The sequence below is a fragment of the Mus pahari genome, chromosome 8, assembly GCF_900095145.1.
Source record: "Mus pahari chromosome 8, PAHARI_EIJ_v1.1, whole genome shotgun sequence".
Lineage (NCBI taxonomy): Eukaryota > Metazoa > Chordata > Mammalia > Rodentia > Muridae > Mus > Mus pahari.
The window spans coordinates 70083604-70106546 of NC_034597.1; the positions used below are offsets into that span (position 1 = coordinate 70083604).

At 45.8% G+C, this 22943-nt stretch overlaps 1 long non-coding RNA gene across 1 annotated transcript; it reads left to right on the top strand.

The window, feature by feature from the left end:
- The first annotated feature begins 1509 nt into the window (after positions 1–1509).
- LOC110325044 lies at positions 1510–10559 on the top strand. The gene is made up of 4 exons (XR_002380717.1): positions 1510–1737; positions 3040–3174; positions 7450–7634; positions 10028–10559. It is a non-coding gene; the product is annotated as an uncharacterized LOC110325044 (long non-coding RNA).
- The last annotated feature ends 12384 nt before the right edge of the window (positions 10560–22943 follow it).

Genomic DNA, 22943 nt, shown 5'->3' on the forward strand with positions numbered 1-22943 from the left:
TGTGTGTGTGTGTGTGTGTGTGTGTGTGTTGGGGAGAGGGTGGCATTTAGGGGGAGTTTTGATTGGGCTGCATCTGTTCCTCCCTTTAATGTCTCTAAGTCCACTCCTTCTGTGAGCTAGTGGCTCTTTCTGGAATGCATAGGATGAAAGGAGGCACGCTCTGATTTCACCAGACAGAGTGAGAATTCTCAGAGAGGTTTTTCTTGTTCTATGAAAGATGCTCCCCCTAACCCCCCCCCCTGACATCCTACCTGGAGGTGAAGCTTAGCATCCACACCTGTGATATTCCCAGGAGTCCAAGCCTGAGGCCCGCCCTGTCAACAGCAGAGTAAATGATAGAAAGAAATGATAGGAAGACTGGGTACCTCGGTGGCTTTGCTGATCATCACCGAGCCCTAAGAACCTGACCTGGGGCCTCTGCTGTGGGATGGCAAATCGGCTCATTGTTTAAGTCAACTTCAGTGGAGCCCTTGTTTCCAGAAGCCAAAGGCATCCTAAGAAGCACATGGAGAAAATAAAATAGCCTCCAATATATCAGTCCTTGGGGCTGCTTTAGTGATCAGCGCTAGATGTTTCTGGGAGGAAGAATCTGCATTCCAAAGGGGACAACACATTCCAACACAAAATAGAAAATTTTATGTTTATTTACATTTTAGGTTCTTGACTCTGGACTTTCCTTCACTAACATAGTGTCTAAGTCAGGGTTTCTATTCCTGTACAAACATCATGACCAAGAAGCAAGTTGGGGAGGAAAGGGTTTATTCAGCTTACATTTCCACATTGCTGTTCATCACTGAAGGAAGTCAGGACTGGAACTCAAGCAGATCAAGGAGCAGGAGCTGATGCAGAGGCCATGGAGGGATGTTCTTTACTGGCTTGCTTCCTCTGGCTTGCTCAGCCTGCTCTCTTATAAACACAAGACTACCAGCCCAGAGATGGCACCACCCACAAGGGGAGCCCCCCTCGATCACTAATTGAAAAAAATGCCTTACAGCTGGAGCTCATGGAGGCATTTCCCCAACTGAAGCTCCTTTCTTTGTGATAACTCCAGCTGGGTCAAGTTGACACAAAACTAGCCAGTACACATAGATAGTTAAGATTTGGTTATTTCAGTCCCACTGAGTTCCAGTCTCTTTGGGTGTGGAAGGCAAATGTATATCCAGTGTCTTTCCTCTCCCTGGAGTCCATGGGTAAGGTGTGGGCCCATCTACCTCATGGCTCATGGGCTCTCATGTGAGCTGAGGACTGTGGTAATCACAGTAAATGGTTTAACAACGTTGCTTTGGCGGTACGGGAAATTTTGTTGGTAAAATAATTTCTGAATAGTTGATCCATGCCCATGGCACACAGTTCAAAGGCACAGAAGAGTGCCATCCATAGAGATAAAGAGGTCATTCTCCTACTCATGGCCCCAGCCACCCGTGAGGTCATTATTCTCATAGCAACTGTGGGTACTGTTTCTCAAAGGAGAACCCACCACCCCAGTGCATGTACCCCGGCCTCAAGCCAACACACCACACGGGCCTTCCAGGGATCTTCACTGTTTTGGAGAAGTTGCATAGAGCCCCTAGATAGAGGTCCACCACATCTGCTCTGGTCCTGCTGCGGGGAGGGAGGGGGGGAGAAGCTCACTAGCTGACTATATCTGCCTGTCCGCACTGAACTGGTTCCATCACCTATGGAGTGGGGAGGCTGAGCCGGCTCTGCTCTTCTCAGACTCCTAGCGAAGCAGATGGGGTAAGGCTGAGAGTTCTCTAGGAAACCAGAAGACCAACACCAACTGAATGCAGAAAACTGAACATGGCTCACCTCACCGGGGACCCCAGATGGGATAAATGTTTTCTTTGGAAAGTCAGAAGTCCGTAATGCTTAGATAGCTTTTGTATGAGTAAGGCATAAATGTAAAAATAAAGGAGTATGGGGTCACTGTCACAAGTTCAAATTAGTTGGTTCTGCTATTTGAAACCCTTGGAAGTCCAGGAACCCTTAGAATTTGGGTAGCCCCGTGGCCCACTCTAGGCATTGAGTGTTTTTGTTGGCATCTTGTTGATGAGACAGGGGTAAAACATGAAAAAAGCAGTACCTACTTTGTGTGGCAGCCCAGGAGGAGTGTAAGCCCCTTGTATCTTATCTTCTTCTCTAGATTTCAGGAAGCATCCTAGGTATGGAGAGTCTGGGTATGTGTGCTAGGCAGGGCCTCAGAGGAAGCGCTGCTGGGGAAGAGAGGTGTCAGGACTCCTCACACTGGGCCACAATGGTTCCAGACCGTGAGGGCTTCATCCGTGAAGTGGAATTACAACGCAGCCTCTGTTGAAACGGGCCGTGATGGCTGCGGGCAGTTGAGTAGGAAAGCACCAAGAGCCAGGGGCTTAGCTTGGGTCAATAAACGACAGCCGACTGGCTAGGAGAAAGCCAGCATTGTGAGGGTCCAACTGCAGTCGGCCGCGGGGGACCCACAACTGGAACGGGATCCTGTCAGAGCAGTGTGTCATATTTGTTCTGGCAGCTTCTTTGGTAAAGCCACTCTAAGCTCCATCTGGGATACTGTCAGGTATGAAAACCCACTTCATCTTCTGCAGACGCCTTTCACAGGCCTCGAGGCGCTGGCGGTTAATCTGTTTAGATTGTGTGGCTGCCAGGGACACTGCCCCTCTGTGGAAGGCTGCCATAGCTCAGGGGGGACTCTGATTTGCTTTATTTCATTTTTCCCCCCTCTGGAAAAGCAGGCCTCTCTGAATTAAGACTCAATCCACTGGGCCAAGAATTTGTAGTCGCCATGGCAACCCTGCCTTTTCCACTTGAGAAGGTTCCAGTTACTTTCTCACAAGGCTGTTTTTGTTTGTTTGTTTGTTTTTCTGAGACTCCACCCCAGCTAGGTCTCCCCGTGGGCTCATATGACCACTTTGGAGAGGGTGTTGTCCCTGTGGACAGTGTCATCCCTTTTGTCCCCTACTGTCCCCCTTGTTCAGGCCCAACTCAAACAATTGTTTATAAAGTGGCAAAATGGGGTTTTAGCAGTCGGCCCTCCAGCCGCCACAGCTCTCCTTTTCTCCTTGAGGTAGGGCTGCCAGACTTCTCCTGGAGCAGCACAGATAGCAGTTCCAGGGAAGGTTCCAGAATTCAAGGGCCTTCGTTTGAAATGGAGCTTCCCCGCCATTGAGTTAATTTCCTGGGGTAAGGATTTTAGTCCCTTGATTTCCTTGGATAAACTGAGGCTAACAGGGCTCTCCTCCTCGGGCTCAGAGAGGATGAGATCAGAATTCCGTATGGGAAGTTCTTGGCGCGTTGCCTGGCCTGTAGTGAGAACTCACAGAGAAGCTGTTCCTATGACAGTGATGTTCTGAGTCTCTGCATAGTCCTGCTAGGCTGAAACAAAACAAAGAGAGCCATAAAAAGAGGATGCCTGTTGCCACAGGCTTTATACCAGCTATGGGCAGGTCTTACCAGCAGCTTCCACACTCACTTGGTTCCTGGCCTGACCCTGGATGGTCAGTTCTCACGCTGGTCATCATCATCGTTCATAGTCAAATGTGCATAGCCTCACTTGGCACAGCCCTGTAACAGCTGCCCTTCCTTGACGCATCCTCACAAGTGGATTGTTCCCTGATTCTGGCTCATTCTTGGTGTGGTACAGGCTCCAGAGCTGGGTTCCTATTGCCCATGCAGTTAGATGTGCCCATACAGGAGAGTCTTATTCTAGATTTATGTATTTGGCTCAGCATCTCCATAAACAACCTTGTAGGCTCTTCCCAGTGTGGGGTGTGGGTGGGGAAGCTCAGGCTAGTGCACCTGGCACCACAACAGCAGCCTGCACCCTTAGGAAATGCCCACCTTCTGCCCTGCACTTAGTTTACCTCAGCCCAGGACAGACCTCTCAGAGCCCCGGGCTCTACTTTACATGATGGAATTTCCTCTGTGTTTTGAGAGTGCCTATAGACTTACATTCACCTTCATATAGAAGGCTGCTTACAAGAGACTGCCTTCAGCTCAATGTATTGAGCTTTATTGGACAGATACCAATAGGCAGATGAAGAGGTGAAGCAGCTGCATTGGCAAAAGCCAATTCTCTGCGAAGCCCCAAGCTCACTTAGTAACAACACGATGATCTGCCATTACACTGTGTTGTAGACAATCTTATAATTTACATCATTTGTTAATATATTTATTAATTTGTGAGCACCAGCATTCATTTGTAGTAATAAGCAGTTTTTGGTTTGGGGGAGGTCTTAGTGTGTCTATTGCTATGATGGAACACTGTTGACCAAAAAGCAAGTTGGGGAGGAAAGGGTTCATTCAGCTAACACTTCCATATCACTGTTCATCTTTGAAGGAAGTCAGAACAGGAATTCAAACAGGGCAGGAACCGAGAGGCAGGAGCTGATGCAGAGGCCATGGATGTGTGCTGCTTACTGGCTTGCTCCCCATGGCTTGCTCAGCCTGCTTCCTTATAGATTCCCAGGACTGCTAGCCCAGGGATGGCCCCACCCAGAGTGCACTGGGTCCTCCTCCTATTGATCACCCATTAAGAAAATGCTCCATAGATCTGTCTCCAGCCTGATCTTATAGAGGCAGTTTCTCAATCGAGGCCACCTCCTCTCTGATGATTCTAGTTTGCTTCAAGTTGACATAGAACTAGCCAGGACCTGGATAGTGTGAACTGAGATTTGCTATATCTACAGAACTTACCCTTTGGCATGGGTGAGATGGGTTAGAGGGTAAAGGTGCTTACTGCCAAGTCAGATGACCTCAGTTTGATCCCTGACATCTGCAGGTTGGAGAGAAGATGGACTTCTGCAAGTTAACTTCTGACCTCCCCAAGAACCCCATGATATGTGCTCCTCTTCCCACATATACTCACAGTGGATGAAAAAAAAAAGTAAAACAAATAAGTTAACATAAAAAAGAAACATACGTCTGGGGGAGGGGCAGGGACAAGGCTTGGTCAATAAAACGCTTGTTGTGTAAACATGAAGACCTGAGTTTTAGTCCCACCACTGATACAAAAGCCAAGCACTTCAACAGTCATCCTAGTATTAACCGGGAGGAGGGGAGAGGTGGACACAGGGGCATCCCTGATCAATCAGCTTCAGGGGCAGTGAGAGAGCATGCCTCAAAAAGTGAGGTGGAGACTGACTGGAGATGACATTCAGCATCAACATCTGGCTTGTATCTGCATGCATATGCACATGTGTGCATGCATACTAGCACAAAGACATGTACATGAGCACACACACATGTACAAAACACACTTCATCTCCAAGACTCGGCACATACTACCATGATTATATGTCAAGATGGTAATATTTTGGCTGTGTTCAATGGATGTCAATAAAGTCATTTCTCATATTTTTATTTGCTTTTTGGTACTAAGGACTGAATATAGGATCCCACCTTTGCTAAGCAAATGCTTACTCAAGTCACACCCTGGGCCCTCTTTTCACTTTTTAAATATAGTTACTTTGAGAGAAAAAATTTAAATTATGTGTACGGCTCATATTTCTACTGAACAGCACCGCTCTTCACTGCATTCTCTCACCAATAACTTAGGAATGAAGGAAATTGATATTAGTTTAGGTATTCTAATCAGGAAGGGATTTAACACAGGATATCAAGCATTTACAGTAACTACTAAGGAGACCGAAGCAATGAAAGGAGTGTGTCTGGGTCACTCCTTAACTTTTGGGTGAGAATTACAAAGTTGCTGCTTGGTGAGGGGTGAGGGGATAGAAAACTGCAGGTCCAATGTACTGGGGGGCCCCAGATGTCCCATAACACCAAAGCAGGTGACTGACAATAGACTAAGCTGGACAGGGCAGGCACTCACATCTGAAGATGCCCCACGTGTCCACGATTGCTAATGGAGGAAGGACAGTGATTATTGAACCTCCCTTCTGTCTACCAAGACTCAAACCCCACACAACCCAGTCATGGAAGATTGCAAATCACGCATAAGATCTTCCATAATGTGCAGGAATAAAAGGATGTACACTGATGGTCAGAAATAGAAATGAAACAACAAAGCTAAGCAAAAAGCTTAGTACTTGGAATCATATTCATCTTAGGGTCAGGCACAGTTCTTGGCTCCTCCATATGTTCAATAATTGTTGAAAAGTACATTCTCTCTCAATCTCTGTCTGTCTGTCTGTCTGTCTGTCTGTCTGTCTGTCTGTCTGTCTGTCTGACTCTCTTTCTCTCTGTTTATGCTGGCTCTACTATTTTTATACTGTAAAAAAGGCTGTGATGCCCCCCCCTCTCTCTCTCTCTCTGTGTGTGTGTGTGTGTGTGTGTGTGCTGGTAAGTTATGCTCCTCGTGTATATAAGTGTGGAGACTAGAGGTTGACTTTAGCCGTCTTCTCTGATCTCTCTGCACTCATTTTAAAAAAGAATTTTTATTTGTTCTGTGAGAATTATACACGTGTAAGTGATGAATCTTGATCATATACACCCTAACTCCCTACTCCTGCTCCCTCAGGTAGACCTACTATGTCCTCCTCCCTCTTTTTGTTTTTGATTTTTTTTTTTTGTCTTTTGTTGTTCCTGTTTAACCCACCTGAGTCCAACTAGTGGTACTGCCGGAGTGTTGTTGGCTGATCTTGCTGGCTTGATCTTTCTGCATTTTAGTATTTTCTTTTATATTTTTTAGGTAGGGTTTTACTGTGTAGCCCTGGCTGACCTAGAACTTGCTCTTTAGACTAGACTGGCTTCAGACTCGTAGAGACCCACCTGCCTCTGCTTCCTGAGCACCGTGCATCACCGTGACTGGCCTGCCCTTTAGTTTTTGAGTCAGAGTCTCTCACTGAACCTGGATCTCGTTAATTTGGCTTGACTGGTTGTCCAATGAGCTCTAGGGATCTCCATGTCTGCCTCCAGTGTTGGGGTGCCTGCCAGCTGTACATTGTCGTGACTGGCTTTGACATAGATGCTAGGGATCTGATCCCAGGTCATCTTTCTTGCCCGGCAAGCACTTTATCCTCTGAGCCATTGTCCTGACCCCTGGCTGTCTTCTTTAAAAATATATTTTCTAGAGATAAGAACTCAGGTGTGGGATTGCAGAGGTGGTTGTTACTTGATTTTGACATGAATACTGCATAGAGAGGCCGGCTTCATCGGGGTGTTACTAACCTTTGTGCAACCCACACTCGCTCACTTTTGTTCAGATTTAATGTATTTAAGGAGAGCTTCATTTTCTTTGGTTTGATATCAAAAGGCCCACTGACTTGGTGGTAGAAATCATTTCTTTTAGTTACCAAGAACTTTGTCCAGCTTAAGCCTTTCCCACTGTTTTATGTATTCCCCTATTAAGACTGACTAAAAGGAATGAAAAACTTTGAATTCCTGAATTCTTTCCTCTGCCAGTGGGAGTTAAGAATAATTATATAGACATTCGACATTTGTGCCAGAGAAGGAATTGATAGTTATACCTAAATGAACCTTCTATTTTCTTCTCAGAACCTTGCTGTGTTCCATGACAGGAGCCCACACGGTGATGCCTTACAAATTAAGAACTCACCTTTCTTCATTTCTGCATGAAGAGGAGATGGCCCAGAGGATGTGGCGATGATACAGATACAGCCAGAGAAGAAGTTGGTGTTCTTTCCTAAACTGGTAAAAATAACAGGACATCATGTAGGATGGTAAGGAGATTAAAGGATTGAATACACACAGGCTTAGCAATGTGCCTGGCTCAGTGTGAGCACTCGGCAAATGGTGACTGTTATTGGTGCAAGGAAAGGTGTGTGAGTTCCCTACTTGAGCACTAATGCTTTTGGTCACTTGCATCTTAAATGGTACTTTAGTTTTATGATCAGCAGTCAAGTGAAGAGACTGTTAACACAGAGCTGGGAAATGCAATCATCTGTAAAAGATGTGTGTTCATTCTGGGCTTTATGAGGAGGAAGATGTGTGCTAGACACCCAGAGTTACAATTTGTGGAGTCATAGAAAGGCTGAGCTGGCAAGGGTCTCTGCTCTCCTTCAGTGATAACATCATAGAAATGGAGACCTGAGAAAGTTAAGCATGCAAGATTCTCCAGCAAGTTTCCAGACTTCAGAGTGGAAGCTGGATCTTTGGACTCTCAGATCAGTGTCTATGTGACAAGCCTGCTGTCCCCCAAAATTGATGAATGCCATAAGAGTGAACAGGAAGTAATGATGAAAACCACTCTGTCTTTCCCTGCAAAGAGAAGAGAAGGTATTTTACTAAAGATCCAGCTTCCCTATAGTGATGCCAATGAGTGTGTTGTGTGTGTGTGGTATATGTCCACGTCCACATTTGTGTATGCTTCTTTGGCTGTTTTCCAGATATTTTTTTTGAGATAGAGATTCTCACTGAGACTCATTACTTCAGTTGGACTAGCCAGCCAGTGAACTCTGAGGGGTCTGTCTCTGCTTCCTCACATTCTGGGGGTTTCAGACACAGGCTGTTGTGCCTGGCTTTTTACCTGGGTTCTGGGGATTCAAACTCAAGTTCGCATGTTTCTGCTATAAGGCTTTTACTGACTGAACTATCTCCCCGGGCCCTGCAATCTTTCTGGTAACAGAGAATATACATATACATATACACATACATATACATATACATATACATATACATATACATATACATATACATATACATATACATATACATATACATATACATATACATATACATATACATATGTATATATATTACATTAACATATTACAGTGATACCTCCTATGCCAGTAGATACAGTGACTATAGACTTGAAATCCAGTGTTAGTGAAAGTGTACAATAATGCTAGCATCTGTAAGCACAGCATCGCTTTGCAGTGAAGATGTACATGCATTTGCAAAGTGGTTGCGCCTGTATTATGTATTTAAACTACCAGTGACGACTGACCGGCATCGAGATTCATGAACGGCTTGCAATCGCAACTGCCTCACCAGATGACTGTCGCATTGGGTGCTATGGAAGATGTTGCTTTCTTTCACTTTCTGAGGAGTCCAAACGGAGGATAATAGGGACCGTTAGTAGAAATAAAGGGGAGCAGCAGGCCAGTGTGAAGCTGTCGTCTGTAAGGTATGAGGTTTGGATAGAAAATAGTAAGCGAAACCCAGGCAAACAAAGGTCTTCCTTGTTCTGTTTTTTTTTTTTTTTTTTTTTTTTAAATAAGTAGTGGTAAATTGATATCCTGTTTGCAATGCTGGCCTCCATAATCTGAGAGCCAAAGTATTTGGGGCAGTTATGGTTCACTGACTGTACTGGAAAACAGGGTAACCACGAAAACCGAAGCTTCAGCAGCCAGACGTGATTTTTCTGCTATTAGACACTGGGCATAGGATAGATTCCTGTTCAACACCCCAAGGAGGAACTGGAGGGCACAGACAGATGCTCTCAGGGACAGTTTGGGGACCGATGTGGCCAGTGAACAAGAGTTAGCGGAGTGAGCCATGGAAGAGTTCTCAGTTCTGGCTTCCGGTGGGAGGGACTTCCGTTTTTCTTGCACTAGAAAGCCCCAATGGTTCCTCTTTATAAATCAAGCTGAAACTGGAAAAGAATTGTCCAGAAGATCCATCTCCAAACACTGCAAATTAACCATAGGTTTCCAACAAATAAAGGAACTTTTCATTTTCTTTTCAAAAAATCTCTGGAGCTTTGGGTAAAGAGTAGGAATTGCAGGGTGGTGGTGGCGCACGCCTTTAATCCCAGCACTTGGGAGGCAGAAGGAGGAGGATTTCTGAGTTTGAGGCCAGCCTGGTCTACAAAGTGAGTTCCAGGACAGTCAGGGATACACAGAGAAACCCTGTCTCGAAAAAACAAACAACCAACAAACAAAAGAGTAGGAATCTGCAACCCCTGAGTCTGAATATACTTCCATTCCTTCCCACCATCCCTGATGAACAGAGCTTTGAAAGCATGATGATGGCTGTGAAAAGGAGAATTTTGTTGTCAGAAGAGGTGTGTGTGTGTGTGTGTGTGTGTGTGTGTGTGTAAACCTGTGTTTTGCTAGTTTAAAGTGAAGAATTTGTAACTTTGATAGCCCTAGATCAAGTTCTCCTTTAGAGCGAGTACCAGAATTTTAGTGGGTGATGTCCAGGAAATAAAAGAAATGAATGCTCCAGGAGTCTGAGATGAATTCTCCACAGATCCTTACCTGTCTGGAAGATAATGTATGCCTGGAGGAGTCTCAAAAGAACCGAGGAAACATAAACATGAAGGAGAGTTGAGAAAAGGCTGCGACGGTCTCTGTTCCTCATACCTAGAGGAACATGATGGCGACCTGGCAGGTCCTGGGCCAGTGCTGTTCCCTTGCTTCTATACATCCAAGGCATCGGAGACTCCCAAGGATATGGAGTGACTCTGGGTATCAGCACATGTTATTTTGGGTGTTTCAACAGTGACACAACTGAGGTAGTGTGGCTTAGTGGAGGAATGTGGGTTTGGGTTGGATAGAATGGGGTTGTCATTCCACAGTTATAAATTAACATTCTTATTAACTTGGACAAACATGTGACTACTCAGTATCCTATTTAAATCTTACAAATGCCCACTGAAGTAGGCATGAACTACTTCTGTGTTGTGGATACTTTTTAAATCTGCGAGATAGTTATTTTGGGTGATGATTAAAAAGTCAGAATGGCTATAAAGTATGTATCACATGATAGGTGACCTATAAATAGGTGTATTGTTGCTGTTAGTCCTGGTATAGAAAAGGATTGTCAGACTGATAAACACAGAGAATTTGACCTCTCAGTCACGTGGAAAAACACTGGATCTGGTATTAATAGCATAGGTGAAGTAACTGCACTGTCTGTAAGTGTCTGACCTCAGCTATAACAAGTGACTATAAAGTTTATGGCTTAAGACAATGTAACTCATTACTTCATAGTGCTCCAGGTATAGCATAGTCCACCAGGGCTTTCTGCCTCTGGTCTCTGATGCTTAAAATGAAAGTATGGGCAAAGCGAGATGCTTTTAGCCTCATTGAAACTGCTATCTGAATTAGGTTCCTGGCAAGTTGTTGGACTAGAGCTCCCGTTTATTTGATGGTTGCCAGGCAGAGGCTGCTCCTCCAAGTGGCTGCTTGGATCCTTCTTATGTATGGCACAGTTTATATCTTTTGCTCTCTGAGTCCCTTCTTGCTCAGAATTTCCCCATCTTTTCCTTTGTCTGAATCTCTCTGCCACATTAGGTTCACTGGATAACTGAAGCTGATCTTTGTGTTTTATTGCCCATTGCCTTATTCATATCTGCACGAAGGCTTCTGATCACAGTCTAGGGGTTAGGGTACAGACTCATTTGAAGGGGACAGTCTGCCTCCCAGATATCCTGAGGGATGAGCAGCAAAGACAAAGCCACATCCAGATGAAACTTAGAGCAGTGAGACTTTGCAGGCTGTCCCCAGAGCACCTCTGAGGGGCTAGCCAGCTGTCTTCAGAGCTTGTTTTTCACCCAGCACTCCTTTCTTTGTGAAAAACGTGCCTTCTTCATTTTCTGTGGTCTTTGTGGTTTTACCAACTACAGGATTACATCCTGCCTACCACAGGAATAGACCCATGGCCCTCCCCCCAAATGGACCAATTAGATTCTTTCCCTCCCAGGAATTACAGAGATCTGCAGGCACTGAGAGTGGCTGGAGTGCAGCCTGAGGGGTACCCACTGTCCTGGAGTGCTGGGGTGGCCTGCAAGTGATGGTGTGGGTCAGCCATCATCATTCAGTTCTTCCTGGATCCTGCTTACGCAAGGACCTCCGTGTTCTCCCTGCAAAATCCGCTTCTCAGCTTGAGTCATTCAGATCTGGGTTTTTCCTGTTCCTATCAAACGGATCTTCACTGCCGTGCCGTCTCTCCACATTCTGGCTGCTCCCAGCATTATGCAAAAGATCAATGATTCAGGTTTCTGTGCTCGAAACGATGCTGAGAACTAATAACCATCAGCAATGTCTGATGTGCGATGGCGTTTCTTACCCCGAACCATGCCTTTTTAATGCTTCTTTCATTAACCCCGATAAACTTGGAACAGATACACAGAAAAGTATTTAATAACACGGAATGCTTCAGAAATCAGGTCACATTAAAAGCATCGGCTGGCCGGCTAGAAGTCAGCCTCGCTTTTAACCTGTTATTACCTAGTGCATACGAATTACGACTGCACAATACCCTTTCCATCTAGCATGATGGCCTGAATTGTAAAACTTCAAGTAGGAAATATTTTCTGTTTATTTCAGCAGGACAGTGAGCAATACAACCAGTCTCCTTGTTTGCTTGTTTGTTTATCACTTGCTGCTTTATGGGTAAGTTGAAATGACAAGGCAAGTTCGTTCCTCATGAGGAGATCCAGGTCATGGCATCCAGAGGAAACTGAGATTCAAATTGCGTACAAGGCACCTACAGTTGTATTTCTGGAGGGGTGAGTCTAAGAGCTTGTTCCCAAGATCTCTATTGTAGACGGGAGGATCGAAGGAAGTCGCTTCTCCTCTTATGTTCCCAAGATCTCTATTGTAGACGGGAGGATCGAAGGAAGTCGCTTCTCCTCTTATGTTGAGCAGAACTGACTCTCAGTGCAGGGGGTTTGGGATCTGTTCTGATCATTTGAAAGCCAGTGATTATGCAGGGGCAGAATACTAGCCCTTTCTTGGTGCTCTTCAAAATAAAGCTTTGATGTACAATATGATATTCATTCCAATTCTTTCTGAAGAGAGTTTCAGCAAACTTGGTTCATTCCACCCAGCCTCTCACAAGGTCACACACCCGGTGCTCAAGTTAGTTCTCTGTGAAGATTAGGATACAATGAGTCTGCCTGCTGAGGTATCTACCCAGACCCCTCACTATGCCTCTTCATACCCCAGGAACCTAATTTTTCTATAGAAGAAATTCAGAGAAACAATTCCCTTCCCCAGCCTGATTTCCCTCTTAGACAGGAGAACACTTTCTCAAAGACAATTCAGCCCAATAATAATAGTAATAGAGGTACCATAACCACCTCCTGGATTTATACCATGCTGCCTTTCCAAGGAGACCGAGAGCTCTGAAGAGCTCTCTCATTCAGCAGGCAAGGGGCCTCGGCTCCCTCTTGAGTTCTCAGGAAACCCCATGGTGATTAGCCTGAAAGCTTGCATGCTCTTCACAAAACTGTCCCCACTCTTGTTATATTTTCAGGGTGTGGAGCGAGTATGTATATGGAACAGTCAATGTCAGGTGTTTTCCTCAGTTATGCTTCTAGTTTGGTTTTTTGAGATAGGGTCTCTCACTGATTCGACTCTGCTGTCTTGCGGCAAACTCCCAGTGTTCTCCCATCTCTGCCTTCTTGGCACTGGCCTTACAGACATATATACCTGGCTCTTTATCGGAGTGCAGGGAGTCTGAACTCAAGTTCTACATCTGCATAGCTCTTTCTAACGGCGGCGCCATCTCTCTAGCCCTGCAAAGGGAGTTTTTGGTGCTACATTGCATGGGAATCTCTCTCTCTTTCTCTCTCTCTCTCTCCCTTCTTTCTCTTCATTCTTCTCTTCAGTAGGTTGGTACTGTCAGTCTGCTGTTCTTAAAGCCATCTTCCGGGTGGCTTCTATTCCAGTTCATGGTACGTCCACGGTGCTTTTCTAGCTTTGGAGCCTCTCCGCAGTCCTCTGGTCATGCTTAGGATAATGGCCTCCTAAGACGGAGTCAGCTGCCTTTTCGACTGCTGGGATGCACTGTTTTCCTCCATGGCGACTAGGCTAACATTGCATTTCTTTAACACAGAGGCATTGTTATTGACTAGTTTTGAAGGAAAATTTATTTTCCTCCACCCCCAGAAACCATAACTTTGACACTCCCTCCTCCTCCTCTTCATAATGGGCACAGTAGGATGTTCAATTACAGCTAAAAGCCCTAGATTTAAGTGACAGATTAAGAGGCTTGGCAGGTTGCAGCTCTAATGCGCGTTTCACCTGTTAGTTTATTTTTTAACCCTTAGGCGCCAGGCTTTAGAAAAGTCTTTTTGACAAGATGCTATCTGCTAGTTACTCTGTGGGGTGCCAGGGTTGACATTTGCAGGGTGTCTGTGTGCAGGGCACTTCCCCCAGATGTGGCATTTTGGGTTCCTGGCCTAGGTTAGAGACTTCAGTCACATAAGATGACTTAAGAGTAAGGAGTTTGCCAGATGCCCCTTCCCGCAACAGCTGCCAGCCTGGCCCGGCCTGGTGCACAGTGGTCTCTCCGTACAGGCTACAGAATTAAAGAATACAGTGCGGAGGCATAAGCAGCAGCTTAAGGGGACAACCACAGACGCACGCACCCACTCTTGTCCAAATTACAAAAGGAAAAAAAAAAAACAAAAACCCAGCCCCTTCTACCCCCTTCCCCAGCGTGGCTTACAGGCTGCAGGGCTTCAAAGGGCGTATTTCTTCCTCACACTCTGCCCCCTTTGCTCTCCACAAACAAGCCCTCCCGGGAGTCTTTGGTCTCCGGGGAGCCTCTGTTCTTTTGACTTGAGAACAGGGGGTTTCTCCCTAGGGGACCTCAGACCTTGAGTAAAGATGCAAAACTTCTGATTCCTAGGTCAGGCAAGTGGGTGCCTGTCGACAGGGTTGGAACTTGGGAACCCGAGGCAGGAGGGGTTGAGTTGGGGAGGTAGTTTTGAGGCTACATGGTGAAATCCTGTCTCCAGTAAACAAAACAACAACCCAAAATACAAACAGAAAGATCCTAGATTCCAAAGGCTAAATTGCTATCTAGATGTGGTATTCCAGATACTCTTGAGGTCAAAATTTCTGCCAGGAGACCTGTGTGGTCTTTCAGGGCCCACTCGATCCAGTGGCAGGATGTGGCAGCTACCCCAGACCTGGCAGTTTCTCGTGGTTCCAGCTGGGGTTATGGTCTCAGGATGTTCACAACTGTTTTCTGGGGCATTGGCTGAGCACACCTTTGCCTTCTGCTAGAATATCACTAGATGGTTCGAGGCCCCAGGGTCCCTGTGCCATTATGGAGTGTATCAGGCCACTGCTTTCTTTGGGGGGCCTTCCTTGGATTAGACCAGGTTCTTATTTTTGTCTGAGTAGGTCGCCTCCAGCTGTGTCTGGGGAGCCTGCTACTTCCGTTCTGTGCATTCACTCTTCCTGTGGGTTCTCTTTTCCTCTTGAGCTTTATATTCCTTGAGAGTAGACACAGTCTTTTCTACCTCATGTTTTCAGTGTTCAATACAGTACACAGACTATTATAAGCATGGGCGGAAACTGCTGAGAAAGACAAGGGAGGAGAGGGGGATGAGCGAGGGAGGGAAGAGGGTGGGAAGAATGACACAGGTTAGGAAGCTGGTTTCTGTCTTTAATTAGTCCGGCAACTAACTGTCAACATAGTCCTAAAAGAAAGCAAGGGCTGTACATTCCCCTATGCATATGAGCTTCTCACTTAAGAGCTGAGGGTTAAAGAATCTCTCATAAAGGATTGTAGCTCTTGTTTCCTTGATGTGATGGGACCATTGTTACTTCCAGATCTTCCCTCTCATCTCCCCCATGGCTTATTGTTAGTAACTACTCTAGTCTTATTGTTAGTAACTACTCTAGTCTTATTGTTAGTAACTACTCTAGTCTTATTGTTAGTAACTACTCTAGTCTTAAGCCCAATTTTGAAGTCAGAGACTGTTGGTGTTCTACATTTAGCTTTTATCAGCAGCCAGTTGGTGTCTAGTAATGGCAAATTATTTGAACAAGATGCAAATTGTATAGTAAGGACCTGAAAAGGTCAGAGCAGTTGTGTCTAGAAACTGTAGCGAGTGAACAGAAAACCTTGCACTGGGAACATTAATTTGTAGACAATTACTATGCCCCACTAAATTAGACTAGAGGTAGATAGATCTTCCAGTTAGTCTCTGGTCCTTTTGCAGTGAGCAGGGTGGGGCAGAACTTTCTGGCATAAATGATGTGTCTGGTTAGGGTATAGTACTGACTTGGATGTTCCCAGTGGTCCTCAGATCCTGGAAAAATTACGAAAATGTGTTAATTACTTTTCAATTGCTATGAAGAGACACAATGACCAAGGTGACTTATAAAGGAAAGCATTTATTTTTCACAATGGCAGACTATGACCGTCATGGTCCATGACCATCAAGGCTGGTAGCAGGATAGATAGAAGAATAGATAGATAGATAGATATACATACACACAGAGAGATACAGATACACACAGATACAGACAAACAGACAGACAGACAGACAGACAGACAGACAGACACACACACACACACACACACACACACATGCGTGTGCGCACGTACACAGAGCACAAGTGAGCTAACTAGAATGGCAAGGGGTTTTGAAACCTCAAATCCCACCCTGAGTGACACACCTCCTTCAACAAGGTCACACCTCCTAATCCTTCACAGTTTCACTGAGGACCACACACGCATGCAAACCTACAAGCCAATGGAGGTCGTTCAAACTGCCACACACTTGTCTGAGAGAGCTGAGCAGCCCGCTCATCCTCTGTGGTCACTCCACCCTGCTGAGAGCCTTGAGCACATGCTGGTAACTTTGTGGGGGTGGAGAGGTGGGGGGGGGAGGGGTAGTGCAGGAAGCAGAGGAGCCTGCCCTTGGTGGCTGACCCCCTGCTAGGAGATAGCTTTCTCCTCCTCTAGCTGGAAGGTTCAGAGGACCCACCTGTTCTCACCCCCAGGGTAAGGCCACAGAGCTGCTGGGTGACAGTGGTAGGACCCACCTGTTCTCACCCCCAGGGTAAGGCCACAGAGCTGCTGGGTGAAGGTATTGGGCTGTTGTCACCTAACTGGGAATAGGATCCTCCTGAGTATTGAGCACAATCTATGCCCAATGGTGGGCGACACAGCCATTCTAAGTGTCACGGTTATGAGCAGGCATTTGGAGTCACAGAGACCTCAGTTCAGGTTCCTCACTGACTTTGTGACTGTGGCTGTTATCGCACTCCTCTTGAGATTCAGTTTACCCACTGGTGAGTCCCCATGATAATCCCCACATCATTCATGTTATAGCACAGGAGAACACGTGACTAACCCGTAATAGAGGCCAGGGGAAAGGCCCTTAGGAAAACACATGGGGCCCGGAGACAGAGTGTCTGGCAGATGTAGCCATCCTTTTGACTTTGTAACATGACAACATCATCTATCAAGTTCATGCTCGGCAAACAAGCGATGTAATTGCAAAAACAGAGAAAAGAATGCAGTCACACAAAGCACCCTCATAATCTTTTAAATAAGTTTACAATTTTGATCTCATAGTCATCTCAGCGGCCTACAGCCCATGAGCCACAGGTTGGATGCATCTGTGTCTATGGCTTGCTGCCCAGAGAAGAACGTGAAGTTGGGGGCTTTCTATAGGACCTATAGCCCCGTGGTCATCTGTCTGAGTGACTGGCTTCTCCCTCTGTGGGATGCTCATGTTCATGAGATGTGAAACACAGCCTGCACTGACATCATTTTAATAAGGCCCAGGCACTTCCACACGAAGCCCCAGAGTCTCCACTGAAACCATCCTGCTGTCAAACGCTGACATTATAACGACATTTCAGAAGGGACTCCCCGGGAAATCACTGCTCATTTCCTTCCAGGCAGTTCGTTTACCTGCAGACTCTGGACCTGCTGCCCTGCTCTGCAGCATCTGCCGAATGGCGCGATCCCGTAAGTTAATTTTGCAGCTGAGTGGTCTGAGGTCCCAGAAAGCCAAGGGCCTGAAGTGGAAACTATTGAGCGGGTGACTCATTAAGCCTTGAGTCTAGGACTCGAGGCCCTCGGAACGGCCTATGCACTACTGATCTTATTGGATATTAGGAAGCCTGATTGGTCTGTGGCCTCATTTTAGGCCAGTGTGAGGAGGGAGGGGAGGAGGGGTGGGGGGAGAGAAAGGAAGGGAGAGAGAGGGTGCTTCCAGGCTTTTAAATGCATTTCTTTTCCAATTCAGCTCACTTTGATTCCTCATATAATCGCTGTCACCTACCTATGACACTAAAACTCCACTCTTCTGCCTCTATTCTCTTCTGTCTGGGGTGTTAGGAAACATACCAGTTCTTTAGCTGTCCCCTTTCTCTGTCCTAGCTAGGCAGTAGCCACGCCTTTGCTTGCTTGAGAAGTTGAGACCCATGCCGTGATTTCCAGTTATCTCCCATCTACCCTAATGCGCACCTCAACTCCATTTTATGGTTTCAGAGTGGGGGACACTCTCCCCAGTAAAGCCAGCAATGGGCGCCATCTTTTTTGATCTGGGCCATGGGCCACCTCCTTCGGCTTGGACTATCTCATTCTCTCTTCTTTCTCCTTACAGGTTTCCAGGTGTTTACCCTGCCAGTTCATCCCAAGTTCTTGTTTTCCCTGTGAGCTTTCTAGCTTGTAATCTTGTCATCTGTCACATGCACTTTCTCCCCTGGGGGGGGCACCTCAGAGTTCCACTTCCCCCAGCTTATTCAAATGGCACGTCTGGAAGTCATCCAGGGTCCTGGATCCTCAGATATCCTCAACAACCATTTTTCTTGACACTCCTTTGTGTATGTCCACCTGGCCTGTTCCTCCCCATTCCTGTCCTCTCTGTGTCCCTCTGTGAACTCTTCAGGGTTTCCCACATTACCCTCATAGTTCATTCTCTTTCTCTGAGAACAAACTCATCCCTCTGCTTCCAGGCTGGATGTTGGGGAGCAGTGGCCCTCAGAGATGGACCGGGGATAAGGAGAGGTTTTGAGATGAAAATAGATATTAGTTGGCAAAGGAACAAGATATAGAGGATGAAAAAGGAGCTTGCTTTCAGGGGTGGGGTTCCTTGGTATTTTGAGGGATTTCTCTAATCCAAACCATAATTGCTCTTTCCCTGGGTTCCTATTTCTTTCTTTATGTGGTACAAATAGTAATTTGACATTCTATATATATAGATCTGGTAATCAGACTTAGGCCGTGTTGTTAATTGGTTGCCTTCTGCTTGAGTTCTTTCTGGTTTGTGAAAACCAACTTTCTGTGCTTCAGTCATTCGGACTAACCATGAGGCAGGGGTGACCACTGAAGGGATCAGTGGGTGCTGGGATGCACGGCTCCTCAATCAGGCAAGGAGACTGTTTGTGCATAAGGACAGCTTCACCTAGCTTCATTGTCAGGAGTATTCCTGTGTTGGAGTAGAAGACTGCCTTGGGAGAGAAAATGCCACCTGCCCCTTGTTCCTACCTCTCTCTTCAAAGGACCAACATTTGAATAATACCCAAGTCAAGCATCTCTGAAACTTGACCTTAAGACCAAGAGGCTTCCTTTTCTTGGGAAAACCAATCTCAGCTCGAAGTCAGCCTGTGTCTGTCCCTGGCTTCCCAGGAGATTTCTGTGAACTTCATCAACATCACTGACAAACTGGGAGATGCCCAAATCTCACCAGAAATCAATCAACCGTTACAACTTTGGGGGGGGGGAGCTGCTTTGTTTCTGATTTGTACCACAAACGGCGGCTCCAATCTGTCACCATGACTGAGAACATGTCACAACAATCTGTTTTTATTCTTTAGGAGGGAAAAGCAACATCTCCCTCTCCTCTAGCTACAGCTAATTTGGAAAATTTGCAAGCTGACATGCAACTTGATTAAAATGACCCGGAGCCACTGATTCTTTCAAAATGCAACTCGGTGCTCACAACCCCAGACCTTCTGTGGTCCAGTTAATCTTCAAAAATCTCTCTCTCTGTCTGTCTCTCTCTGTGTGTCTCTCTCTGTCTCTGTCTCTCTCATGTGTGTGTATGTGTGTGTGTAGAAAAAACAAGATCTGTGAGCTACAATCTAAAACGATTTTAAATTATTTCTACTTCTCCTTTTCAACTCTGCTGTCACCGTGGATTTCCTTCATAGGAGAGAGACCAAGACCAGGATGACATGCCTGGAACTTGTGGATTTCACAGTCCTGGGCAGGAGTGCAGGTCCACAATGCAAACAAAGCATTGTGTTGGACCTGGAGACTATTTTACAGATAGAGTTTGCCCCCTTCCCATTGTTGTATGTAGGAATTTACTCCAGCTTACATGAGTTCCCTCCATTTGCTAACCATTTTTTTAAAGGCATTTTATTGACTCTTTATGAATTTCATACCATACACCCCAATCCCATTCATTCCCCCATTCCTTCACATCTGCCCACAGACCTTGTGCTCGCTACACAAAATTAAACAAAACAAACAAGCAAACAGAATGTCATCGTGGAATGTGTGTGTTGTAGTGCGTCCCACACTATACCTTCTACATATTTTCACTACTATAAGTCACTGGTCTGGTTCAAGGCCTCCAGCTTCAGGTACATTATAAACACTGGATCCTAGCCAGGACTCCTCTCAGATATTCTATTGTTGCCCTGTGTCATGGAGATCCTGCAGCTTTGGATCTGTGAGACCAGCCCCTTATCATGCTCCAGCAGTCCACAGATGGGATAGATGTTAGAGTGGGCCACCTCGAAGCCCTGGTTCTGGGTCTCCTTGGTAGCTGGGCCTCTGTGCTAAGCCTGCCAGCTCTCCTGTACCAGTACCATCAGGGGATATTTCCTTCCTTAAAAAGAAACAATTTTGATCTGGGGATGTAGCTCAGTTGGCAACACTCTTGCTTAGACTGTGTGATGCCCTGGGGACCCATAAACTAAATGTGGTGGCACATGTCGGTGACCCTAGCATTTGGGAGATAAAGGGAGGACAACCAGAAGTTTAAGGTGATCCTTGGCTACATGACAAGTTTGAAGCTAGCCTGGGCTGCATGAGACTCTATTTTTAAATAAATAAATATGAAAAAAGTATGAGAGAAAGCAATAACTGTTTGGTTGATGGCAGCCCTGGGAGACACAGGGTTCTATACACTGGAAACTGAGGTAGCATTTAGGAGTCAGAGTGTAGGTTTGGTTTATAAATACGCTTATGTGACTATTGGCTTTCTTTATGATTTTGACAAATGTGCATTTTTGGGAAGGAGGGAGGGTGTTACTGTAAGAGGTGTTAATGTGGGTTGACATGGGTGCCCACAGCTGTTTTGTTCACCAAGACAATGCATAATTATCAGGAGACAATATATAATTACACGTTGAATTGTGTGCCGCACACTGTAAGTGTTGGCATTGTGGCTCTGAGAGGGGAGAGCTAATACCGGTTGAGATCGTGCAAAGGCAGACACTCATTTGTCGGGACTGTACAGTAATGAGAATCATTCCTGAATCCCGTTGCCTTGGCAACCAATTCTAAAATGATGTCGATAAAGAGCTAGCAACACTTATCAATGGAGCCAGTGTGCCTTGGGAAGGAAAGCCGATGCAAACAAGGCAGGCCAAACTGGCCTTTGGGGGCATGTCCCTGCTGAAAGCCTGACAGAGATATGAAGGGAGGGGCCAAGCCTTAAGGTCTTGGCTACCATCAGTAGCCCCCTGCCACCCTGCCAAATGCGTATCTACTGCCGAGGTTGAGGTTGTGGGGCTTTAGTCGGCTCTTGCTCAGGGCAAATCTTCTACAAGGGTTATTTTCCTATGGAAGGGCTGTCGCTGAGATACAGGAAGGCGACCTAGGGTGGGTGAATGTGGAGCAGCGCCCCTGTTCATAAGGCACAGAAAGGTCCCGGCAAGCATGGACATCTGGAAGCCTTCTTTCCTCTGGCCTTTGTTTCCTTCAGTACTCTGAGGTGGTGAGGGGGGCCAGGGTGTCTGTTTGTTGCAGACCCAGCAGAAGCCTGGCAAGGGTTTCCTTGTGGTTCTTGGTTTAAAATCTGCAAGAATCAAGGATCTTGGTATGGGGGTTGTGTAGGGGATAGCAGACTCCTGTGACCCCTTAGGCAGAGGCTTGTGAGGTACCTGATGACGTGATTTATTGAAATGGACGGTCCTCTTGGGGTATAATATTCCACCCTGGCAACATCAGTACGGAGATTGTGAGGTTCCATTTTAAAAGTTTATCTTTTTTTTATGTTAGCACATCTTGTCCAGATTTTTCTCACCCGTCTTAATTAGGCTCCCTTAAATTATATACCGTCAAGTGCAGACTGGCTACATCCAGATCAAAACAATAACTCAGCCATCTTCCTGATATGGAACTTCGAGAATTGTTTACATTAGTGTCAAGTCTGAGATGCAAAGAGTGAAGGGGACTGATTTGCATGCTGCTAAAGGCCGTCTATAAAAAAACTCCCAGAGAGAAAGATGAACACACACTGCCATCAGAGGCTTCTGTTTAACCCTTGGACTTCTACATGGAACAAAACTGTACAAAAAGTCCCTATGCCCTTGTTAATTACAGAGTACCAGTTTAGATGGTGATACTTCCACTATGTTTCCCCATGAAAGCCATTGCCCCTCCTTTCCTATTTATCAAGTCTAGACTACTTGTCAAATGCAGCTCTTTGTACTGGAGAACAGAATAGTTGGACCTTGTTCACACAGGGTTACTCTTCTGGCCATAAATGCATGCATGTTTTAATGACTCCTGCTTAGAGTCTTACAGGCTCACAAGGAAGAGAACTGGACAGGGCTTGCAGAGACAGCTTCTCTATCCTTTGCTCTAGAGTGAAAGACTTTTTGGGGAAAGGACTTTGTAGATGGAGGAGAGGCTTTCTTGGCAAAGGAATGAGAAGACTAAAGGACTGATAGTGAATGGGAAAGGCCTAGGGGATTGTGGAGTGTGAGTTGGTTCAGTGGGTGTGCTGGCTAATTTTAGATCAATTTGACCCAAACTAGAGTCATCTGAAAAAAGGGAGCCCCTGTTGAGAAAATGCCTCCATAAGATGCTTTTTAGGGCATTTTCTTAATTAGTGAGCGATGGGGGATGGCTCATACATAATGGGTAGGGCCATCCCTGGACTGTGGTCCTGGCTTGTATAAGAAAGCAGGCTGAAACTTGTAATAGGACACATTTTCCACTATGTTCATAGCAGCCTTATTTATAATAACAAGAAGCTAGAAAGAACCCAGATGTCCCTCAACAGAGGAATGGATACAGAAAATGTGGTACATTTACACAATGGAGTACTACTCAGCTATTAAAAACAATGAATTCAT